The sequence below is a fragment of the Eptatretus burgeri genome, chromosome 18, assembly GCF_056783735.1.
Source record: "Eptatretus burgeri isolate ZD-2024b chromosome 18, Ebu_testis_v1, whole genome shotgun sequence".
NCBI classification, from domain to species: domain Eukaryota; kingdom Metazoa; phylum Chordata; class Myxini; order Myxiniformes; family Myxinidae; genus Eptatretus; species Eptatretus burgeri.
This window is the reverse complement of record NC_140978.1, coordinates 2,828,776-2,854,500: the sequence shown is the minus strand read 5'-3', so window position 1 is coordinate 2,854,500 and position 25,725 is coordinate 2,828,776. Positions and strand designations below refer to the sequence as shown.

The 25,725-nt window shown below is 41.2% G+C and overlaps 2 long non-coding RNA genes across 2 annotated transcripts in view; both read left to right on the top strand.

Annotated features, from left to right (window-relative positions):
• Positions 1-21,848, top strand: part of LOC147008475 (uncharacterized) — a 78,439-nt gene extending 56,591 nt beyond the window's left edge. Inside the window, exon 3 of the long non-coding RNA XR_015053382.1 lies at positions 21,009-21,848. This is a non-coding gene — a long non-coding RNA (uncharacterized LOC147008475). The remainder of the gene's footprint in view (positions 1-21,008) is intronic.
• A 3,616-nt stretch (positions 21,849-25,464) lies between these two features.
• Positions 25,465-25,725, top strand: part of LOC147008473 (uncharacterized) — a 47,898-nt gene continuing 47,637 nt past the window's right edge. Inside the window, exon 1 of the long non-coding RNA XR_015053381.1 lies at positions 25,465-25,602. This is a non-coding gene — a long non-coding RNA (uncharacterized LOC147008473). The remainder of the gene's footprint in view (positions 25,603-25,725) is intronic.

Below are 25,725 nucleotides of genomic sequence, written 5' to 3'. Positions count from 1 at the left end.
TATATATATATATATATATATATATATATATATATATATATTGTTTTTGATTGCTGGCAATGGTTAAGCAATGGTGGCCTGGAATCTTAGTGCTCAACATGAACACCGTAGAAAAGTCAGCAGTGGAAACAGATCATTTGAGATTTTTTCATGACGACGTACATGGCCACACTCTTACTGCCGAGTTTGCCTTCAGATTTCGATTCTTGTATTCTCTGCTTTCAAATGGCTTGTTGCTTCAATGCAAAGATGTGTAGCTTCATGTTGTAGAACTTTCTGAGCAGTTTATCCTTCATATCATGGCAGGACGGAATAGGAACAATGCTGGTGAGGTCATCAGCCTGCTCAACTTGTTTCATTTCCCTTTCAGCTGTCCTTCGACCTCTCTTGAGTAGCTCTCTTTAGCGATGAAGAGTTTCATTCTGATGTCTGAGCAATGGGTGAGACAGGCTTCCTTGTATTCCTTGAGCACAGTCAAGCTGTTAAAATGGAGGGCAACATGGCGCATTGAAACCACTTGTCAACGATCAGCTAATCACATCGCTCCATGGATAGAACGAAAGATGGCGAGACTGTATATATATATATATATATATATATATATATATATATATATATATATATATATATATATATATATATATATATATATATATATATATATATATATATATATATATATATATATATATATATATATATATATATATATCCTGGTGTGTTGGCGCAGTGGTTAGGGCAGCGGCTTGGGATCCAAAAGGTCCTGAGTTCAAGCCCCGTTGGGCCACTGAATTAATACACCAGGGGGTTGACTCAGCCTGTCATCCTTCCAAGGTCGGCGAAATGAGTACCAGTGTACTGGGCCGGTGTATACCCCGGTTAAAATAGGTGTACCATATCCCTGTGTCGTAAGAGGCGACCAGGGTTGTGTCAGGAAGGGCATCCGGCGTAAAATATGTGCCAAATCACTATGCGGATCATACGGATGATCCGCTGTGGCGACCCCTAATGGGAGCAGCCGAAAGAAGAAGAAGAAGAAGATATATATATATATATATATATATATATATATATATATATGTTTATATATATATATATATATATATATATATATATATTTATATATATATATATATATATATTTTTATATATATATATATATATATATATATATTTATATTATATATATATATATTTATATATATATATATATATATATATATATATATATATATATTTATATAATATATATTTATATATATATAATATATAATATATATATATATATGTTTATTAATATATATATATATATATATATATATATATATATATATATATATATATATATATATATATATATATATATATATATATATATATATATATATATGACACTGAGCACAGGAATATAGATCCCAGGCAAAGAGGCAAACAATTCAAGCAGCTAAAGTTGAAGTCTCAGCAGCAAGACCACATCTCAACGTGGGGCGCATGCTTTAATCTCTTTTCACTACTCCTCAAACCACACCCCTAAGGTCAGTTGCTCGAGGGGAACCAAGCCAAATATGTTAGGTCCTTTAGTGAGCATAGATCAATCACCAGCATCCTGTATCCTGGCAGATTGTCGCGCGGCTCGTGCACGGGATAGATCACATGTCGCGCGGCTCGTGCACGGGATAGATAAAGCCAAGATTCCACGCGGTCGGGTGGGATTGTCCCTGGGGCATTGTCATTTACGGCGGCGGTCCACTTGGTGCTCGTTGAATGGTGAGAATTGAGAGTATACCGGACTCCGTGCTTATGCTGATTTATTTTGCGGTGATCTACTGCACATGTATACATTGCTACATATGTACTCCTAGCTGCACCTGTATCCCCTGATGTGCCCGTAGAAGCGGCTTCAATCAAGTGGAATAAAGCCTACACTCTGAAGGTTTTTCTCTCGCTTTCATTACAATTTATTCCACTTGATTCCCTCGGCTCTCTCAACCAACGATGGACAAGATCTACAAACCGGAGAGGTTCGACGCAGACCCAAACGCTACTGACTCGGAAATGAAATGGTCGCATTGGTTCCGTTCCTTCTCACACTATCTGACCATCATCGAAGAGAGAGCCGACAAATTGGCCGCCCTTGTGAATCATGTCTCGCCCAGTGTATTCAGGCTCTTCTCGGAGTGTGACACCTACGATGCAGCGATCGACGTGCTGTAGGCGCTCTACGTGAAGCGCAAGAACGAGGTGTACATACGACATCTTCTCAACACACGCAAGCAAGCAGCCGGGGAGACAATCGATCAGTTCCTGCAAGCTCTGAGGCAGTTGGGAAAAGACTGCAGTTTCCGGGCCGTAACCGCCGAGGAACACCGAGATGAAGCGACCAGAGAGGCATTCATCCAAGGGCTCAGGTCAGCCCCCAAACGGCAACGCTTATTGGAGAAAGCGCAACCCACTCTTGAAAAGGTAGCCGACCAGGCTCGTGCAATGGATATGGCACAGCAGCAATCTGAGTCATATGGGACACCGATGCTGCTAATGAACGCTGCTACGGTGGAAACTCAAGGAACCCCTCAGGGCACCCCTGACACTGAGGATGGAGAAAAACCCGAGGAATCGGATATCCAGACCTCGTCAAACTCCTCAGCAACTACTTCGGTTGGTAAATGCTTCTTTTGTGGGTATAAAAGCCCCCTCCGCAACAAATGCCCCACCAGAGATGCCACATGCATGAATTGTGACAAGAAAGGGCATTATGCCAGGGTATGCAAATCTACTCTAAGGAGAAATAAACCCACTCTGCGGCTCTCTACTCACAAAAGAAACTAACTGCAGCCTCACCGGGGAATCTATCCAAGGTTATCATCAACGTGCGAATTAACGGGCATATGGCTGAGGCACTGATTGATACCGGTAGCTCTGAGAGTTTCGTCAACAGCTCACTAGCAAAGGGCAGGATATGGAAGATCCACCCGACAGACAATACGGTATGCATGGCCGCCACATCACTACAGTCCCGCGTACGAGGGTACTGCAATGTTGAATTGGACGTAAAAGGGTGCACGCATCGGAATGTAAGGGTACTGGTGCTTCGTGATTTATGCGCAGATGTAATTCTGGGTCATAATGTCCTCAAGCAGCACACGAGCGTCGAAATACCCTTTGGAGGAAGCAAACCTCGTCTAATTTTAAATGCTTTGACCACCACAGAGGTATCGTCCCCCCTGCTGTTTGCTAACTTGTCGCCGGACTGTAAACCGATAGCGATCAAATCGCGATGATATACCACTGCTGATATGAACTTCATCACTTCTGAGACCAAGCGATTACTGGAAGAAGGAATTATAGAACCGAGCGATTCGCCATGGTGCGCGCAGGTGTTGGTGACCACCAACGAGAACAATAAGAAACGAATGGTTGTCGATTACTCCCAAACGGTCAATCGTTTCACCCAACTCGATGCCTACCCTTTGCCGCGCATAGACGAGATGGTCGAACGCGTGGCCAATTATAAAATATTCAGCACCATCGATTTGCGAAGCGCCTATCATCAAATTCCCATACGAGAGGAAGACAAACCTTACACCGCGTTCCAGGCAGGTAGACGCCTCTACCAATTCAGGAGGATTCCGTTCGGTGTCACCAATGGAGTAGCTTGCTTCCAACGAGTTATGGACGACATCATCTCGGATGAAAACCTCAAAGACACTTTTGTTTACGTGGATAATGTCACGGTGTGCGGTAAGGATCGAGGGGAACATGATATGAATCTGGACAGATTCTTGAGCATTGCTAGAAAATATAATCTGACCCTCAACTATGAGAAATGCGTATTCTCGGCAAGGTCAATTGACCTTCTCGGCTACACAATAGCCGACGGCACGATTAAGCCCGATCCTGAACGATTGCGCCCACTTCGTGAGCTACCCCCACCTCAGGACCTGCAGACAATGCGCCGGGTGATCGGGATGTTCGCTTACTATGCGAGATGGATCTCCCAATACTCCGAGAAAATACATCCCCTAGTGCATTGCAAAAACTTCCCACCAGATGCCGCTGTTGTAAAAGCTTTCCACAGCCTCAAAGATGATATCGGTAATTCCGTGGTATTATCGATCGACAGCTCGGTGCCGTTCGTGGTGGAAACGGATGCTTCCGATCACGCGATAGCTGCGACGCTTAATCAGTCCGGATGACCCGTCGCGTTCTTCTCGAGAACTCTCTCTGGAAGCAAGCACAGACACTCAGCAATAGAGAAGGAAGCGTACGCTATTGTCGAAGCCCTACGTAAATGGAGACACTATTTACTGGGAAACCACTTCACACTCGTCACGGACCAGCGATCCATTGCATTCATGTTTGATGGGAAAAATAACGGGAAAATTAAGAATGAAAAAATTATGAGATGGCGGATAGACCTAGCTTGCTATAGTTACGACATAGTTTACCGGCCCCAGAGGGAAAACCCTGCTGCAGATACCTTCTCTCGGGTCTACTGTTCGGCGACAATCAGTCGGCTTTGCAAGACCTCCATGTGTCTCTGTGCCACCCGGGGGTAACCAGAATGGCACATTTCGTGCGCAGACAAAACCTTCCCTATTCTATTGAAGATATTAAACAAATGAATGCTTCATGCCCTGTTTGTGCTGAACTAAAACCCAGATTCTATGGCGCGGCATCTGGCAGGTTGATCAAGGCCACTTCTCCCTTCGAGAGACTAAAGATCGACTTCAAAGGGCCCCTACCGACCGAGACAGACAACAGATACATATTCACTGTTGTTGATGAATACTCAAGGTTCCCTTTCGCATTTCCGTGCTCGGATATGACCTCGGGCACTGTCGTGAAATGTCTGTCTGACCTCTTCGCTATGTTTGGGAAACCTTCGTACATACATTCAGACAGAGGGCCGTGTTTCATGTCAGCCGAGCTAAAACAGTTCCTATTAGAGCACGGCATCGCAACTAGTCGAACGACGGGTTACAACCCACAGGGTAATGGGCAGGTGGAACGATATGATGGAACCATTTGGAAAGCCGTAACTCTGGCGCTGAAATGGAGAGGACTGGGCCCCGAGCAATGGGAGGTTACCCTTCTTGACGCTCTGAATTCCATACGCTCTTTGCTCTGTCCGTCCACCAATGCAACTCCTCACGAACGAATGTTTACTCATCAGCGACGTTATGTTGACGGCCAAACGGTGCCCAACTGGCTAACCTATCCCGGAACAGTGTTCATGAAACGCCCGGTACGACAAAGCAAGTATGAACCCATGGTGGAGGAGGTCGAACTCATCGATGCTAATCCAGAGTATGCTCATGTCAGACTTCCTGATGGCAGGGAGACCACTGTGTCGGTTCGCCATTTGGCTCCCTCAGGTACTCCTCCCGCAGGTACACCACCATCTGGCACTCCTCCCTCTGACATCCCCTCCCCAGGTGTTCCCCCCCCCCAGGAACTCCACCCGGGAATGGTGGCGACGGAGCTGCCGCGTTCCACCCGAGAGCGATCGAAGAGTCATCCCTGGTGCGAGTCGAGGCTCACCAAGAGGATCAGAAGCCTCCCTCAAGTGAAACCGCCATTTACTCCCGGAGAGGTCGACGGATAAAACCCCCTCGCCGACTCGATCTGTAAAGGGGATTATCGGCATCCTCGATGCTCATGCTCCTATATACTCATTATATCATATATCAATGCTCATTACCATGCTCCTACAACTCAAAATAATCCTCACTGCTTGGCATGTATGCTTCTGTAGTTTAAATAGTTTGCGCTGCTTGAAATGTATACTCCTATAGCGCTGAAGTAATCATGGTGCGTTAGTTGGGCCTCTCGTTACATTTTAAAGACGGGGAGAATGTGGTGAATTGAAGGTCGTGAGAATTGAGAGTATACCGGACTCCGTGCTTATGCTGATTTATTTTGCAGTGATCTACTGCACATGTATACATTGCTACATATGTACTCCTAGCTGCACCTGTATCCCCTGATGTGCCAGTAGAAGCGGCTTCAATCAAGTGGAATAAAGCCGACACTCTGAAGGTTTTTCTCTCGCTTTCATTACATATATATATATCTTCTTCTTCTTCTTTCGACTGCTCCCGTTAGGGGTCGCCACAGCGGATCATCCGTGTGATCCGCATTGTGATTTGGCACATGTTTTACGCCGGATGCCCTTCCTGACGCAACCCTGGTCGCCTCTTACGACACAGGGATATGGTACACCTATTTTAACCGGGGTATACACTGGCCCAGTACACTGGTACTCATTTCGCCGACCTCGGAAGGATGACAGGCTGAGTCAACCCCCTGGTGTATTAATTCAGTGGCCCAACGGGGATTGAACTCAGGACCTTTTGGATCCCAAGCTGCTGCCCTAACCACTGCGCCAACACCAGGCTTATTACATATATATATATATATATATATATATATATATATATATGTTTATATATTTATATATGTTTATATATTTATATATTTATATATATATATATATATATATATATATATGTTTATATATTTATATATATATATATATATATATATATATTATATATATATATATATATATATATATATATATATATATATATAATATATATATATATGTTTATATATTTATATAATATATATATATATGTTTATATATTTATATAATATATATATATATATATATATATATGTTTGAGCCTGGTGTTGGCGCAGTGGCGAGGGCAGCGGCTTGGGATCCAAAAGGTTCTGAGTTCAAGCCCCGTTGGACCACTGAATTAATACACCAGGGGGTTGACTCAGCCTGTCATCCTTCGGAGGTCGGCGAAATGAGTACCAGGGTACTGGGCCGGTGTATACCCCGGTTAAAATAGGTGTACCATATCCCTGTGTCGTAAGAGGCGACCAGGGTTGCGTCAGGAAGGGCATCCGGCGTAAAACATGTGCCAAATCACTGCGGATCACACGGATGATCTGCTGTGGCGACCCCTAACGGGAGCAGCCGAAAGAAGAAGAAGAAGATATATATGTATATATTTATATATATGTATGTATGTATATATTTATATGTATATATTTATATGTATGTATGTATTTATATGTATGTATTTATATGTATTTATGTATGTATATATATATATATATATATATATATATATATATATATATATATATATATATATATATATATATATATATATATATATATGACACTGAGCACAGGAATATAGATCCCAGGCAAAGAGGCAAACAATTCAAGCAGCTAAAGTTGAAGTCTCAGCAGCAAGACCACATCTCAACGTGGGGCGCATGCTTTAATCTCTTTTCACTACCCCTCAAACCACACCCCTAAGGTCAGTTGCTCGAGGGGAACCAAGCCAAATACGGTTAGGTCCTTTAGTGAGCATAGATCAATCACCAGCATCCTGTATCCTGGCAGATTGCTGCCACACCCCATATGGATCTGTTCTTCGAGGCAATATGTTCATGAGTGTCCTGCTCAACATTAAACAGGAGTCATCCCAAGTATGGGCAAATCATCTGTACCCCAGCAGACAGCCATGGGGAGGGGTTAATCACCTTCCCTTTGTCGTTATTGGAATGCACCATCTCGATCCTTTTCTTGTACTTGTACCCAATTTATTACCCAGTTCACAGGATATATATAACAGGTCAAGACAAAACTCCTTCCCTGAGCTATCATCAAAACTGGACAACGCAATGTCACAGCAGCAATACTAAGGACACCTTACCCTTACCAGACATACTTAATACATGTTCAAAACATCCTAATAATCTCTGCGCACAGAAGCAGTGTTAAGGCCTTATCTCGTTGCTGCCCCCTACCCAACAGATGTAACAATATACCATACAGCAAAAATATATCAAGAATTGATTGAGGTTGTCTTTGCTGTTTTAACGGGACAGATATGAATGTAAGTGACAAATAAATAATGTCATGACCAGCTCTAGTACATCTGCATTTTGGAAACGTATTTCGTATTTCAGTTTAAATGGCTTTTTGTTTCAGGTTGGATATTTTCATGCATCACTTGTTATGGGGCAAACTATACCTTGTATTTTGCTGCCATCCTTATAAATGTTTATCCTGTAACTGCTTTCACCATCCTTTTGGTTGTAAATGCAAACAAGCACATGTCAACATCATTTGTATTTTTTTTTTCTGGCTGTAATAGAATAGTCTTTATTCTCAGTTATATTTTTGGGATTCCTTCTTTTGTCACACTCTGTTTACTCAATTTGAAACGACTCCGTGCTCTATTGATGAAATGTTGGACTTGAGCCTTTGTCCTTTCATCGTCTCCTAAGTGTTTGAGCTCTCTCAGGATCTTTATTTTGTTGTCAGTTTCCTCTGTATGTGTACACCTTGTTGTATCTTCATTTTAAATAACATTTTGCCTTGATGAATGTATTTCTGTGAAAACCCCACTACAATCTTTATCAGCACAAAACAGTATATGGATTGCAGAACCTGGAGAATGATTCTGAGTTTAGCTTTGTGAATTCAATTTCAGTACCAAAGGGGAGAAATTTAATCAAAGTAATAATGAGCCTGTCTGCATGTAACAGCTGTGGTTATGTCTCATGTGTGTACACAGCAGCTTAGCCTGCAGCAGAAAGAATGCACAGACGTGTGCCTAGTGTGATGGTTGAACAAATATGCTGCAGGCAGTAATGCTGCATCTGGCATCCTTTGACTCAAACTCAGATGCTTTACCAAGAGGGTGTGTATTTGCTTGCATTATTGATCACCGTGTTGAAATTTCAACAGGTTCCAATCAACATACGTGTGAGCACAGACTCCTGCATGCTTACATGTTGTGTGTGTCACAGTACAGCGTCTCATCTTGCAAGAAAGCTATATTGGCATTCCAATATATCACAATAATGAACATTCTTACTTTGCATCCATTGTACTCTGTCTTGACTACAATATCTTCAGCCAGTCTCACTGCAAGAAATAAAAAGACATAATTAATAATCTGGAGTTTTCTCTCAAGGGGTGAAAGCTTCACCAGCTTAAGGGTTTAGGCCCAGTTGCAAACAGCATTCTTCAGGAAAGATTTGAGGATTTACTGCAATATTTCCTCAAATTTCCCCTTAAGAACATCCTTAATTTGAGGATCATTGCATATTTGAATATTCCTTAAGGATTTCCTTAAAACCTTCTTTAAACTCAAGGGAGCACCTTCACCCCCCGCCCGCCCCCTTTCCACTGTCCTGAAAAGCCAACCTTTGAGTTTCCAAAGTGCACTCTTCATGGAAATTGGTCACAAAGAGGACGATTATCACCACGCAAGATGTCGCAAACGTGTTTTCAGAGGCCCCTCTACCTGCTTGACATCTATGATGATATTCCTCTTATCTAAAGCACATAATAAGGAATATATAGAAAAATTCCTAAAGATCGTTGATTGCCCAGGAGTCATATCCACCACAATATGTTTTAAATACTGTATTTATAAACTCCATTGAACTGACATTCGCACGGTATTTCAGGTCAATGTAAAGGTATGTGCTGGTGCAGGGACTGCAGGTGCAGGTGAACGAGTTGTTCGTCTGTGTGCTGGTGTAGTGGTACTTTCATGGTGCGAACAATACTTCGTGTTCAGGTTATTTTAGATACCAATTTAATTGACACCGATGATGATTAAAGGAAAAAAGGCCAACTCTGTATGTAATAAATAGATTGAAGGTGGCATGTTACTCGGTCCATAACTCGTCAATCTCACATCGTGTCATGGGGAGACGTGTGGGGTCTCGTTTGACTCGGAAGGGGGAGGGGTGGGAGTCCGGGTTTACCCTGTAGACCCAGGTTTTATGCAAATTGAAGGATTCTGAACAATTATACACTTTATAAAAAGTACTTGAACTTGGAAACACAAAAGTACTTCAACAACACACATCATACAAATACAATGGATTGTCTTTATTGTGCTTGAGAAAAGCCTCCACTATGCTTCTGTCTCTTCCTGAAGCCAATTTGTGGATCGCTTCACCGCCATCGAGCTTTCGGACCCCTCTTCCTCCATCTCTAATATGATTGGTTGCCTTGCATAGCAATGGCTCCTAAAGGATTTCGTCAACCTTCAAGAAATCCTTACTTGAGGATTTTCCAAGGGTTGTTTATGCAACAGCCCTCAAGGAAATCCTTCACTAAAGGCCCTGTCACACCTTGACGTTTTAGCCAGCGTATGGCAAGGTATACATCGTATTGAGCATATGGCGTACATATGTAAAACGCTGGGGTATGCTGAACTATTGATGTTTTTTTTTCCAGTTTTGGACGTATTCATAACGAGTTGGACGTATCCATCACGTATTAGTAACGTACACAGAACGTTTCGATAACATATAGATAACTTATATCAACGAATGCTGAGTGTGTTGTCGGCATTCACAACCTATGCCCAACGATAGTCTAACTTATGCAGAGGGTGCGGCAGCGTATCACCGGCGATCACGTGGCATAGGCTATTAATAGGCTGCGGCTCGACGATTCAAATCATAACCGCACTAGATAGCGAAGTGTCAAGCCGCTGTCACACCTTGACGTTTTAGCCAGCGTATGCCGACGTATGAAAAATTTGCCGAATACGCTGGCACACGTCGAATACGCTATGGGTAAGTTTTGTATACGTTAAGAGCACGCTGAAGCATGCTGGCATATGTCGTAGTACACCGAGCTCGTCGACAAATTGTAAGCATGCTCAAAAATTTTCGACGTATGTCAGCGTATGACTCACACGTTCCGCATACGCTGGCCATAAGTTGTAGGCACGTTATTTTTCATACGTCGGCATACGCTGGCTAAAACGTCAAGGTGTGTGACAGGGCCTTTAAACTGTGCATCGCAAGTATTATATTCTTCAGCCATATAAGCCATCAACCAACACCATTTTTAAGGTAATGACAGTTGTATTTAATTTTACTCAGAATGACAAGTTATTTGTCAGCAACTTGCATTTAATTTAATGTAATTGAACATGTTTTGAATTTATTCAAAATCAAGGTTACATACCAGGTAAAATAGATTTTCATGTGGCAAAAAAATCATTCTTCTGAGTATTTGGTTTATTCATGTCAACAGGACCTCAAGTGTTTATATTATGTTTGTCGAGGGAGACCTCCAACATGCTTGTGGAGAGAGACCTTAAACAAATCTGGTTGAGACATTTGGCAACAAAGTCCTCATTGGGGGTTAAACAGTCGATCCTATCTTCATTCATCTTGTATCATATTTTATGTTTTTTGGCATATCCTCAGAACACCGACTACTCTCACATTCTTAGTAAAATATTACAAACTGATTTATGTTGTTTGGTATAGAAATCAAGTAATTCAGAAATAATATCTTTTTTTGCCTGACATTGAAATGTTCATTTCAATATGAGTTACATCATAATTATTCACAATACATAAATTGTCATTTTACATGGCAAGATAAGGGAGACCAAAGAGATGCAATGTAAGATTGGCAGGTGTTGAGAGTCCTGTCATCATGGCTGGGCTCCAGGGGTCTCCAGACTTCTCGCATTCTTAAAACCATCTTTGAAGGGTGGATTTCTCATCAGAAATGTCAAAGTCGTCATCACCTTGCAGATACACTTCACTTGCAGGTCAAATTGATCGGTCAAATTTCATAGCCCTCAATCTGAACAATCTAAAAGATTCTTATTTTCTACGGTTGACAACTTGAAATGTAAGCACTATGAAGACATCACTGGCATCTGATCTTTGAGCTCATTATCTTTCGATGTTTAGGTGGCTCCGGTGACTTTGTGGGGCACGGTCTTATTTGCATTGAGGTATGAAGAAATCGAGAGAAATACCAAAAATCCATTCGACATGAAGAGGAACTTTCATTGCGTTTCATCTCATGAATGCCTCACCCGGTTCCTTTCATAACACTCCGGTATGGCATCTCATCTGATGTGCCCTGACTGCAATGTCTTACATTTGATTACATTACAATGAGGCAAAACACCACAGTGTTTGTTTTTTTTCTCAATATTTAAATTAAAATCTCGAATTTACATGTATGTTTTCAGGAACTTCTAAAATACCGTAGATTAAATTTAATATTATGGTTTATTCACATTTAATGAATCCAATCAGCCAAGTTGAAGAATTGGCTTTGAAGTGAAATTGAGCCACCTCCTACACAGGCTTGTAGTTTTTCGAACCTTGCTTTATTGTTTGTGAAACCTCATGACAAATCAAAGTATTTAAATGACTTCTGTAATAACATGAATGCACTTCAGTAATCATTTCCATTATGCACCCATAAGCTCATGTTGACATCAAAACACACCCTATATATTTATCTTCAGTAGTTCTGTCACATTGATTCAGGACATAAAACAACCTTTATGAGCACTTAAATGATAAAGTTGGAATTTCAAGTGTGAAAACAATTGTTTGTCCTTGTATCTAGCTGCAATCAACAGCTTAAGCTAACAAGCAACAACATAAGTGAGTTCAAAAAAAAAAGACAAACACAAGAGCAAGGCTGATATGGTAATTAAATATTGGAGTAAAATTTAAATATATTTAGTATCTGCTGAAAATATTGGTGTCTTTTGATGATAAAGGCAACAAAAACACGTTTGTTTTGATTGTGGTGTATTTTAAGTGTGACTTTCACTTGTAGTGGGGCAACTTAGCATAACAATTGTGCATTTTGTGAGGAAAGCACCAAATTTGGCACACTGGTAGCCTATCATATTATGAACAGATTTGGATATTGGGCCATCTCAAAATTTTTGATGGCAGTGGAAAATGGCTGCCACAGCCATCAGCCGCTGAATTTGAGATGGCCCAATATCCAAATCTGTTCAGAATATGTTAGGTAACTCGTGTGCCAAAGTTGATGCTTTCCTCACAAAATGCACAATTGTTATGCTATATTTAGCTAAGTTGTCCCACTATTGGGACTGCCAAATAGATGAGAGTTACAATGGTGATAATATTTTAAAAGCCATTCGAGAGTCAAAGAAGCAATACAATTGTAAGTTCAAGAGATAAAACAAAGACTTTCAAGCTTGTGTCTCTCCTCTTAAACCTGGTGGTGCCCTGTTTCGTCGGTCTCTGGTGTATGTTCCTCTTCCATCCCTTCCCTCTTTTCAAACAGCAGCACAGCTGGCTCTGCTCATCATGAAGGCTGAATGCCTCAATTCTGTGTTTGCTTCCAAATCTTGTGACCCCAACCCCTCAGTCTCGGTACCCAACCTTCTCTGTTGTGTCCAACTACTCCTGGACTTTGTGTCTTTTGCACCTGAGAGGGTGAAGAAGTTTATTTCAACCCTCAACTCTGACTATGCGATTGGACCGGATGGCATCAGTTCGCGTGTCCTAAAAACCTGCTCCACTGCTTTTGCAAATCATCTCTCTGCCCGTTTCATCCTGACATTTGCACGGGATCATCTTCCATCTCACTGGAAATCCACCAACATCACTGTATTACATAAAAAGGTGTAAAAACTGAACCCCTTAACTCCAGAACCATCATCTTACTTCAAATCATCAGCAATGTCATTTAATCCATCATCACAGTTGAGATGAAATTATTCCTTTTCTCCAACAACCTATGCCTGGTGTTGGCTTAATGGTTAGGGTGATGGGGTTGCGATCTGAGGATCCTAAGCTCAAATCCCACTCAGCTGTTGAATTTGATACCAGGTGGGGTTGACTCTGCCTGTCATCCTTCTGAGGTCAGCAACATGAGTGCCAGCTTGCTGGTATCCTCTGTCGGAGTGGCGACCTGTCCAGGATTGTGTCCAATGGCCAAGGAGACTGCTTAGGCAGCACCAATACTCTGCACAGAGTATGGTCCCAATGGATGGATGGATGGATGGAACAACCTCATCTCAAATCACCAATTTGGTTTCAGACCAGGTCACTTTCCCTTGGACATGCTGCTCCTACTCTCCCAACTCAATGAGATCAATGAGATCAGAGCTATCTCTCTGGACATATCTTGTGCTTTTGATACAGTCTGCCATCCTGCCTTACTCACCAAAATCTGTCTATGGCATCCAAGGCCAAACCCACACATGGCTGACTGACTTCGTTTACTCTCATAGCCAAAGTGCACTCAACAGAATCCTTTCATCTCCTCTCCCTGTCAAGGCTGGAGTTCCCCAAGGCAGCAGCTGTGTTCTGGGCCTAGTGGTATTCCTGATATTCATCAATGATCTCTGACTCTGGAAAATCCCCCTTTATCTATTTGCTGATGACTCTAACCTCTGCCATGACATCCCTCTTCCAATTTTTGAGCATTACACAAATTAAGTACAATACATGGTATCAGAAATTTTGGAACTTGTGTTCTTATTTAATACCCTTTCTCTCCACAGTCTAAAACATAATTTATTTGCTGTCAGGCAACAGTTTCTTGTTGAAACCTATTTTGTTAAAAATTGAACACAGACAATACAGTTGAAAGTGTAGTGCATCACTTACTGGAGATTCCGCTCGTGGCTGCTCCATTGTATTGCATATGTAAAGATTTACTGGACACAAATTAGTTTGCATCATCCATACAACCAATGTAGTGTGTCAAGACTTGGGGGTAGGATGGGGGGGGGAGGGAGGACGATGAGAAAAATGAAAACAATAAAAAACACAACTGTAATGAAATCTTTTGTTGATTAAATTACACAATTATAGCATCATTGAAAATATAAATGAGCATGTTTTTTTTCTCTACAAATTATTCTCTAAATTGTTGGCAATATTTTTTTTTACTTCTTTGGAGGTTTTGTTCACTACCACTTTCAATATCTGCAATCTGCCTCTGTACAACTACATTTGATGACAATATCGGTCAACACCATATAACCAACGTGTTTGGACATTACAGCCAAACTGGAAATGAATATCCCTTTCTTGCACTGCAAAGCATGTGTTTTATAAAGCTGTGAAGCAGCTGGTGAGACTCGGTTATAATCAAGATGCCACAAGGAAAGGAAATTATTGCAATTTAACGTGGAATGGTTATTGGCTGGCAGAGAAGGCACTTCGCCCTCCAAAATTAACTGTGAGTAATGCACGAGGAAATTGTAGACCACAAACAAGTCATGCAGATGTTGAAATAGGACAGTCGTGCTAAATTTATTGATATTTTCCCAGAAAAACCACAAGCATGGAAAGGTGCAATATTACACCTAATAAAAAAATGTATATATATATATATATATATATATATATATATATATATATATATATATATATATATATATATATATATATATATATATATATATATATATATATATATATATATATATATATATATATATATATATGAGCCTGGTGTTGGCGCAGTGGTTAGGGCAGTGGCTTGGGATCCAAAAGGTCCTGAGTTCAAGCCCCGTTGAGCCACTGAATTAATACACCAGGGAGTTGACTCAGCCTGTCATCCTTCCGAGGTCGGCGAAATGAGTACCAGTATACTGGGCTGGTGTATACCCCGGTTAAAATATGTGTACCATATCCCTGTGTCGTAAGAGGCGACCAGGGTTGCGTCAGGAAGGGCATCCGGCGTAAAACGTGCCAAATCACGATGCGGATCATATGGATGATCCGCTGTGGCGACCCCGAACGGGAGCAGCCGAAAGAAGAAGAAGAAGATACATATACTAATAAAAGGCTGTGTGTGTGTGTGTGTGTGTGATACATATACTAATAAAAGGCTGTGTGTGTGTGTGTGTGTGTGTGTGTGTGTGTGTCGTTGATTGGTATCTACATATGTGGATTTCAGAATGTGGAATGGAGTCCTCCCAGGGTGGACTCAAAGCATCCACCTTCATTTCAGAAAGGGGTCACGATTCATGGACCAAGCTGTAAAGTTTAATGTTCTCAAAGTTTTGTGTCGACGGCTCTCTTCAGGATCGTCGATGAACCCCGGACAGCTTCCAACTGTAATTCGTTTGCATTAATATTCCCAGGGATGGCTTTTAGCACACCTGTAAAGTAGTTCCGGGGAGTCGTCCGTCCATCAATGCGTCCATCCGTCCATCCGCAAATACTTGCAACTTCTCAGAAACTACACATACGACTTCATTGAAAAGTGACCACAACTTTCATCACCCGTGATCCCGTGATAGCATTAAAAAGAAGAGGTCTGAAAGGGTCTACAGAGGCAGTTTCTGTGGGTGGGGGTGGGGGAGTGTGTTAGCTCCCCAAAGATGTGTTTGCTTTCTTCTTAAACTACGCACACAATTCTGATTAAACTTCATGACAACCTTCATCACCCATGACCTACCAAAGTTTGTTCATGACATTAGAAAAATCTTGCTCTAAGAGGATTTAATGGAGGTTGCCCCCCAAAAATATAAATAAATAAGTATTTGCTTTCTCCTCCAAAATGACACATACAATTCGATGAAACTTAACCACCATCTTCACCACCCGTGATGTTCTAAAGTTTGTTCACGACATAAAAAAATTGGAATAGAGGAAGGTCTATGGGAGAGGGGGGTTGCCCCCCAAAATATGCATTTGCCTTCTTCTTAGAAACTACATATGCAATTCCGATGAAACTTGCCGACCATCTTCAACACCCATGATACACCAAAGTTGTTCTCGCCATTAATAAAAATTGGAGTTTAAGTGGTTCTATGGGGGGGGGGTGCCCCTCCCAAAATATGTATGTGCTTTCTTTTCTGAAACCACACACACAATTTCGATAAATCTTGACCACAACCTTCATCACCCATGATCTACCAAGATTTGTTCATGAGAGTAAAAGTAATCCATAGGTATTTACTTTCTTCTGCATTATATATTTTGTGGGTCATCCATGCCTACCAGTGGTTGCCTGGTTATCTTATCCAGCCACTACCTGGTGAGTGCCCAGGGGTATTGCCCCTATGTTTAATATCTCTGTGAGGTTCTTTGTCATCAATCCTGTCGGTCCAGCTATTACTGGTACAACTTTGGCATTCTTCAGCTTCCAGGATCTTCTCACTTCATTCTTGAGGTCTTGGTATTTTGTGATTTTCTTGATTTCTGCATCGTTTAGTCCAAAATCACTGGTATTAGCACCTCAATTAGCAATGCCTTCCTCTCTTTTTTTTGTACCTAAGTATGATATGTGGTCGCAACGCTTTGTTTTCAATGTTCACGCTCGATGGGATCATATGGTCGCACATGAGCGGTAGGTACTGCACTTCCATGTTTTGAGTACTGTCCTTCCATATCACCGATCTACACAAAATACCCCATAATGACAAAGTGAAAACTTTTTCGAAATTTTTCACAAATTACTTAAAAATAAAAAGCTGAAATGTCTTGTGTCAATAATTATTCAACCCCCTGATTCAGTACTTTGGAGATGTGCCTTTCACAGTGAATACGGCTTTAAGTCTTCTTGAGTATGTCTGTATTAGCTTTGCACATCTGAATTTGGAGATTTTCTCCCTTTCTTCCTTGCAGATCTGTCAAGTTGGATGGAAAGCGTCGGTAAATAGCATTGCTCAAGTCTTTCCAGATTCACGATGGGATTCAAGTCTGGGTTTTGGCTGGGCCACTCAAGGACTTTCACGTTATTGTTGTGAAGCCATTCCATTGTTGCTTTGTCTGTATGCTTGGGTCATTGTCCTGTTGGAATGTAAATCGTCACCACAGTCTGAGGTCTTTTGCACTCTGAAGCAGGTTCTCCTCAAGGATTTGCCTGTATTCGACTCCATTAGTTGTTCCCATTATCGTTAAGTCTCCCAATCCTTAAGGCCCTGTCACACCTTGACAATTTAGCCAACGTATGCCTGACGTATGCAAAATTGGGCTAAAATGCCAGCACACATCGAATACGTTATGGGTAAGTTTGTATACGTTAAGAGCATGCTGAAAATCACTGCCATATGTCGTAGTACGCTGGCTTTCATCGTTGTACTTTGTGGTTGTCCTCAAATTTCAGCATGCTTGAAATTTTACGACGTATGCCAGCGTATGACTCACACGTTCTGCTACGCTGGCCATAAGTTGTAGGCACGTTATGCGATCGTTGACACACGTCGACACACGTTACTTGTAAGTTACTCATAAGTCGAAACACGTCGAGGTAATGCTTAGCGTACCCAAAACTTATTTCTAACCTATGAGTAACGTGCTTTGAACCTCTGTGTAACGTACCTCCAATGCATATTGACGTATGTAGACGTATTTGATTGACGTCTTCCGGACGACCACAGAACTTACTGAACGTGTTTCTAAGTTACAGCTACCATATAATGGCGTATTGGCAGCGTTTAAAAAAAAGCAAAAAAAACCAATAACTTCCGATATTACGTCATGTCTGATTGCCTCTTCAGTTTGCTCATGTCTTATTCTTAGTTCCTCCTCCGTGAATATTTTCTGTTTGAGGATATTGTCACGTCGACGTGGAAATTTAAAAGCAAATGTCCGAATATATTTTAAAATTCGTGATGCACTAAAATAATAATAATAATAAAACATCAACAACAACAACAACAACAACACAACAACTTCACATATTTCGTCACGTTCCTTCGCGGAGCCAAGGAGGAAAAAAGAAAATGTGCCTTGACGAAGAAAATAAGTTTCGGGTATGCTAAGCATGACCTCGACCTGTTTCGACTTATGAGTAACTTACAAGGAACATGTGTCGATGTGTATCAATGATCGCATATCGTGCCTACAACTTATGGCCAGCGTAGTGGAACGTGTGAGTCATACTGCGAGTATGTCGTAAAATTTTCAGCATGCTTGAAATTTCACGACGTACTAAACGTACCACGAAATATGACGGCATACTTCATCGTTTTTCAGCGTGCTCTTAACGTCGAATACGGTATGGGTAAGTTGTGTATACGTGTGCCAGTGTTTTAGACACATTTTTCATAGGTCGGTATACGCTGGCTAAATCGTCAAATGTGACTGCGTAGTTGACACTTCCAATTCTCAGGCGTTTATGATTTAAATCGGCGTGCGGCAGGTTTTTAACAGGCGACGCCACGAGTTCGATATGTGCAGCGCGCTATGCCTAAGTTAAACTATCGTTGGGCATAGGTTGTGAACGCCGACAACAGGCTAAGCATTCGTTGGTATAAGTTATCTATAAGACAACGAAACGTTCTGTGCCCGTGACTAATATGTTATGCATACGACCAACACCTTATAAATACGACCAAAACTTAAAAAAAAAACATCAAAATTTCAGCGTACGCAAACGTTTTACATACATTTTTATACGTTTCCATTGCTGGCTAAATCTTCAAGGTGTGACAGTGCCTTTATCACTGCAAAGCATCCCCATAGCATGATGCTGCCACCAACGTGCTTCATGGTCGGGATGATGTTAGATGGGTGATGAGCTGTCTTCAGTTTCCACCAGACGTAGCCCTTTGCATTCAGGTCAAAGAGTTCAATTTTCATCTTATCAGACCACAAAATCTTTTGCTTCTTGCTCTCGGAGTCTTTCATGTGCCTATTTGCAAACTCCAAATGTGCTGTCATGTGCCTTTTTCTCAGGAGTGGCTTCCGTCTGGCCACCCTTCCATAAAGCCTAGATTTGTGAAGTGCGGGTGATATTGTTGTCCTTCCGTCAAGTTCTCCCATCTCAGCCAAGGTACTCTGTCGTTCTTTCAGAGTGGCCATTGGGTCTTTGGTCACCTCCCTGACCAAGGTCCTTCTTGCCCAGTTGCTCAGTTTGGTCAGACAGCCAGCTCTTGCAAGAGTCTGAGGAGTTCCATATTCTTTCCTTTTCCTATTGATGAAGCTCACTGTGCTCTTGGGAACTTTCAACACTCTATAAATTGTTTTATTCCCTTCCCCAGATCTATGCCTCCTCACAATTATATCTCAGAGTTCTATGGACAGTTCCTTGGACTTCATGGTAGAGTTTCTGCTCTGACATGCACTGTCAACTGTGGGACCTTGTATAGAAAGGTGTGTTTCTTTATAAATCATGTCAAATCAATTGAATTGGCCATAGGTGGACTCCAATCAAGTTGTCAAGACATCTCGAGAAAGAACAAAGGAAATTGGATGCACCTGAGCTCAATGTTGAGTGTCATAGCAAAGGGGTTGAATACTTATTGATGCAAGACATTTCATCCTTTATTCATTTGTAAGAAAATTCTGAAAACATCTCTTCACTTTTTCATTATGGGGTATTGTGTGTTTCTCGGTAACAGAATTTTTAAATTTTATCCATTTTAAATTCAGGCTGTAACAAGAAAATGTGACAAAAGTCGTGGGGTGTGAATACTTTCTGAAAGCACTGTATGTGTCTCATTGGGGACGGTACCATTAAATGTACTTTTGCACTGGGTCTGTGTGTCTTTGCCCAAGTTGCGTGATACATAGGCCTCATTCAGAGTGGTTAATCTCTGTCTCTTTTTTTTCTCTTCTGTTATCGATAATCTTAATCTCTCGCCCATTTTCAGGATAAAAGCTGTATTCCTAACTTTTGGTGGAAAACAATTGTGTGGTTTACTCATTTTTGTCTTGTTAATCCATCTCTGTCTTGCTTAACCATCTCTGATATGAATCGATTTATCAAGTGCATTTACAAATCTCGTAGAGTAACTTCACATGTGTTTTGTGCTGGGTTTGTGCGTTCCTGTCCAGCTGCATGATTACATATGCCACATTCGGATCTGTTAATCCTTCTTTGTCCCTGTTCTTTTTTCTTCTCTCATCTGCTTCTGAAATCCCTTGTCTCTCTTACCCTCCTTTCTTTTCCTTTTTAAAATAAATCTCTCCTCGCCCCCAGCTTTGTTCCCACCACCCCACCAGAACACACCTCCTACCCTCTGCCCATTCCCCCTGTCCCCTCAACTCCTATTCCTCCCCCCTCTCTGACAGTGCAATTCACCATCATTTGAGGTTTCCATTCTCATGTCACTGATCTCTCCATTAGCCTTACTGCCACAACTCCAGACATTATATCCTCAACTGAAACGTTCCTTTCACATGATGTTGATCAATCCTCTGTCTCTCCCTGGCTTTTCTCTCTTCTGTTTTGACAGGTGCCTCCTGTGGTATGAAAGTGTTCATGTCTATGTCAAGAACTCCATTCCTCATGGTCAGGTGTCTGGGATCCCCGCTACAAGTTCACTGGAATACCTCTGGTTAAGTATTCCTCTCGATAACCACTGAACGTTTAGACTCCATATTGACCTCTCTTTCTGTAAACATGAATCGACTAGCATCCAAATATTCACTCTTACTCATCGATGGCAACTTCAACTGCCACCATAAAATTTGGCCTGAATTTAACCCATAACAACCAACGAAGGTATTGGTGCCAAGGCCTTCTACTATTCCATGTGTCTGACCAAACGCTGAAATTTTCAACTCACATCTTTAACAATGAGAATTGTTTTGCAATGCATGTCCCCTGCAATGTGATATTTTATAAGTTCAAAAAGGGCAGTGAACAATTGACGAAACACCCTGAAACTCAAACTTGTTCTGTTACTTATCATAATAAAGCCATGTACCAAGTTTCAGTTGAATATGTTAAAGGGCATGGGGAAAAAGTCTGAAAAACCACAGGTGGGATGGATGGATGGATGGATGGACGGATGGATGGCAAATCTATAGTCCCCTCCGGTGAAACCAATAGGGGACTAATAATGGTATTTTGGGACGATGGACCTGGTAATGACAATCTTTCTAGCTAACCTCTAGTTTAATTAATTAACCTTAATTTCCATGGTTAGCCACTGGAAAAGGTTCAGTTTATTCAAAGTTTAGCCCTCACCATCAACTGACCACATGTCAAAGTTAGCTGACAAAGCCAGACGCAGAGTGAGCATCTCCCATCATTCCAAGTAATTCCTTGCAAAATTGGTACCCTCAACCAACAAGACCTTTGTTCGAGCTGAATGGAGTGTATTGCTCTCCCTCTTTGGACCTTCTTCTCCACTCACTCCCACCCTCCTGCCCCCCCTCCCGGTTTGCAAATCACATTGGTCCTCTTGTGGATTATGTGGAATATAAAGCTCTCAACATCATTGCCATTTTTCTTGATGCGGCAGAAGCACAAGGCCTGTTGCTCTCACATCACACTAAGATATCTGGATTCTGTTTTTATAAACCTTTCCTCCAGTATTGCCTCCAACTCTATGCAATTCCTCAAGAATGCACACGTTCTTCCAGGAACTCCCACTTGGTGAAAAAAAATCGAGGCTTTTCTAACTCCACTTTTTTGTTCCTCATTTCTCACGTTTTTGGAACCACCTTTGTGGGGCAGTAGAATCCCATTATTCCCTCCAAGTCTTCAATTTGGTGGTAGACCAGCATATCTTATCATTTTCCTCCCCGACCATGATCTTTTTATACCATAATTTACCCCCTCTGCCTCCCCTCAACCCAATCCTCTTCGAGCAGGTTACTATGTTTCCATTGCTCACTCTTTCCTCTTTTTCTGTTTGTTCATTCCCTTGCTTGTTGCATATACCTGTTACCCCACTATCGTATTTACAGTCTGTTGCCTTTTTGACCTGTTATGTTGCTCTTTCATGAGACTAGATTTTTTTTAGACAAAAAAAAGGAATGCCTTATACATATTTTTTTGCAATGTGTTATTAATTTTAATTGCAAACTTGCAAATACATTATAATATTAATTGCAAACGATAGAATAATACCTGAAATTGTTCTTGTATTGAACTATAAAAAACATGTTAGAAACCAAAGACAAAAAAATTGTGGCCACACTGGAATGTGAAACTTAAGGTTAATGTAAGAAGGTCAAGGTCATCCATTGGAGGTTAAGGTCAAAGATCAAGACCATCAGGATCAACCTCAGACCATTGTCTATCTCTGCACCAGATTTTGAATCATTTTCACATAACAGACAACATTTGTGGGAATAATAAAAGGGGTTGATACTCTCAGTCCCCCAACTTTTAGGTGGTATGAAGAATCGATCTGTGTAATATGAAATCCAAATCTTGAACATTTTTTGAAATATCGCGTACACGAGCAAAGTTACCGAGATGATTGACATGACAACAAACTTCAGCCAATCACCGCCATGATCCAATCCGATTGAGATAGTGTCATGAGGAATAGATATCTGCAACATAAAACGTAAATGTTCAATGTTTTTTGAAATATTGCATACAGAAACCAAGTTCCTGAGATGATTGCCATGGCAAAATAATTCAGCCAATCACAACCGTGATCTAATCATGTTGAGATAATGTCATGAGGAATAGTATCTGTAATATGAAAGGTAAATTTTTAATGGTTTTCAGAGTAGATAAATATGATCATTGTGGTGAATTATTTGATAATCCCTTCGCTCCTCAAAAAAAATCAGATCCTCTTATTACATAGACATCCTAACGATGCTGGGTAAAATTGACCTTTGTGAAAAATAGTGTGCGCATAATGTACGACAAAACAATTACCATCCTAATTATAGCCTCACTAATTCAAATCTTGTATCAGCATTTTCAAATAAGCTTCACATTTGCCCGTCGTTTCCAAACGAGGCAATTTTCTTTCTGCTGCCAGTAGGTGTTCCCATTCCCACAGGGCATAAAAGACTCAATTTCCTCAATTGATTCCTTCTCAAAGCTGAATGAACTGCTGCTTTGGAAATGTGGAGCCAAGACCAGGCTTTCTTTCAAGTCATTGTCACATCAAGTATGGGCACACCCATCAAAAAGAAAAACTGACACAAGCATATAATTTACGCATAATTTCCTGCCGTTTTCTGATTGATCATCAAATCTTGAGAAGGCTATTGTGAGGAGCAGTACAATGGAACATAATGACTTCAGTCATGAAAAAGTTTTTTTCATCTTTAAGTTGATTGTTTACTTAATCATTCCTGTGCCAGGGAATCAGCATGCTTCCATTATCCTTTTATTTTGACTCTGCTTGATATAAATCTGGAGAGCTAATTTTAATCTCTGGTCACTTCAGTGTGGAATAATTTTTTTTTTCGTTCTTTACAGGATCAAGGCTCATGGAAGAGCAAGGTCGAACTGACAGTTGGACAAACATCAAAGGAATGAATGAACAGGAAACGAGGAAAGGGAGGACGGAAGGAAACACTGAAACTGGGAAGTAAGATAGTTGGATTAGGAAAAGATTAATGGTTGTAATAACGATCAGCGGTCAGAATTGAGAATGACAACAGATGGCAGTGCAATGCTTGCTTGAAGCCCTGGAGGGATGAGTAAGACAGAACAAATTCTGGAAGGTGGTTCCATAAACAGGAGAAGCTCAGAGTAAACGAGTTGAGGTGTGCGGTCAGCCTAGATTTTGGAAGTTCAATTAGGAGAGGGTTACTGGAGGAACACCGAGCATTCATTCTTCCCCACATCCCTTATTTCTATAAATCTTCCTCTATTTTGTCCATCCTCCCTGCTGTTGGTCTGTTTTCCCCCTCTCTTTATACTGTTCATTTTGTTATGTTACATCCCCGGTCTGTTATATGCTTTAGCTGCATCAAGAGCTTCGACAATATATACTAAAAATAAAAACATTTGCATCCTGGAGGAGAAATGGAGGATCGGAGGAGCGAGTGAGCAGAGGGAACAATATTGGAGAAGAGGTGGGTAAAAATCACAGAGCATCTGTTATGAGCGTTCATTTTGAAATTGTCATACTATTCAGCTTTTGTTTGCGCATTAATAGAGTATCCAACAGACATACTCTTCACATCAGTTTTCCAAGTTGGCTCTATTTTGAGTCAGAATTAATTTGTGAATCTTACAACCTCGCTCAATCTTAAAGGAAATATCAACTGGAAGGAGGAACAAAATTTCATGCAATTTTGGCTCTGATGCAGCACTGCCCATCGTTGTTGAGTTTTGAGCAGCCAGACACACAAAATACTGTACGTACTGGGTAACCTGAAAGTCGCTTTACCCTTCCCAAGTAAAGCATTCGTTCTTAAAATCTTTCAATATACAGGTTTTATTTGTGCAGTATTTACAATAACGAATCAGTCATTGTATCTGAATGTGCTCCATCATTCTCTTTGGACCACTGAATTTGTGGTCAAGTCATCTTAAACATCTTGAGTAGCATTTGTGGAGTCACTTGTGCAAAAAAATTGCGCAGTGTGCAATTCTTCAATCGTCCTGCACCGGATTGTCGACACTCTCCTTGATGAAGCCCCACAAAGAGTTGGTCATTATATCTGGACTTACATTTTGCAGGGCTAAGCAACTGTCAGGCCACCCTGTCATATTTGTCAACAATAGGTTATAGTTTAAAATTAAATTATCATCCTTCATCCATAGAAAAGCGAAAATGGTTGTTTAAGAATACTGCAATTATTCTCATTGTAAACCCTTTTATACACTTTATGGTGATGTTAAACTTTTGAGTAAATTGATCAAGCGGATTATCACAGCACATTGCAGGCAAGTGATCTGCACTTGTTAAAAACCCTCGCAAGGCTGGCATGGTGCCTGAAATGTTGGCCAATATTTGCACGCATTTCTCTGCCAGTGCTGCCTGCTGCCCCTCGCTGTGAGATCCCATTCGGTGAGACGTTGATGATTGCGGCCAAACGTGCGCAGTTCTTGGTGCCTCCTGATGGATGCCTGCACAGCAGCTGTAGCGAACAGCTTGGAACGGCAGCGAGGGAACGGTGAGCACGTGCGATCACAGCAAACGCGTTTATTTAATTAAACACTTGATTCCAAATGAGGACGAATGAGGCTTGGCTCCAAGGGAGACGACCTTGTTGGATTCTGGAGGTGCTGGTTTGGCT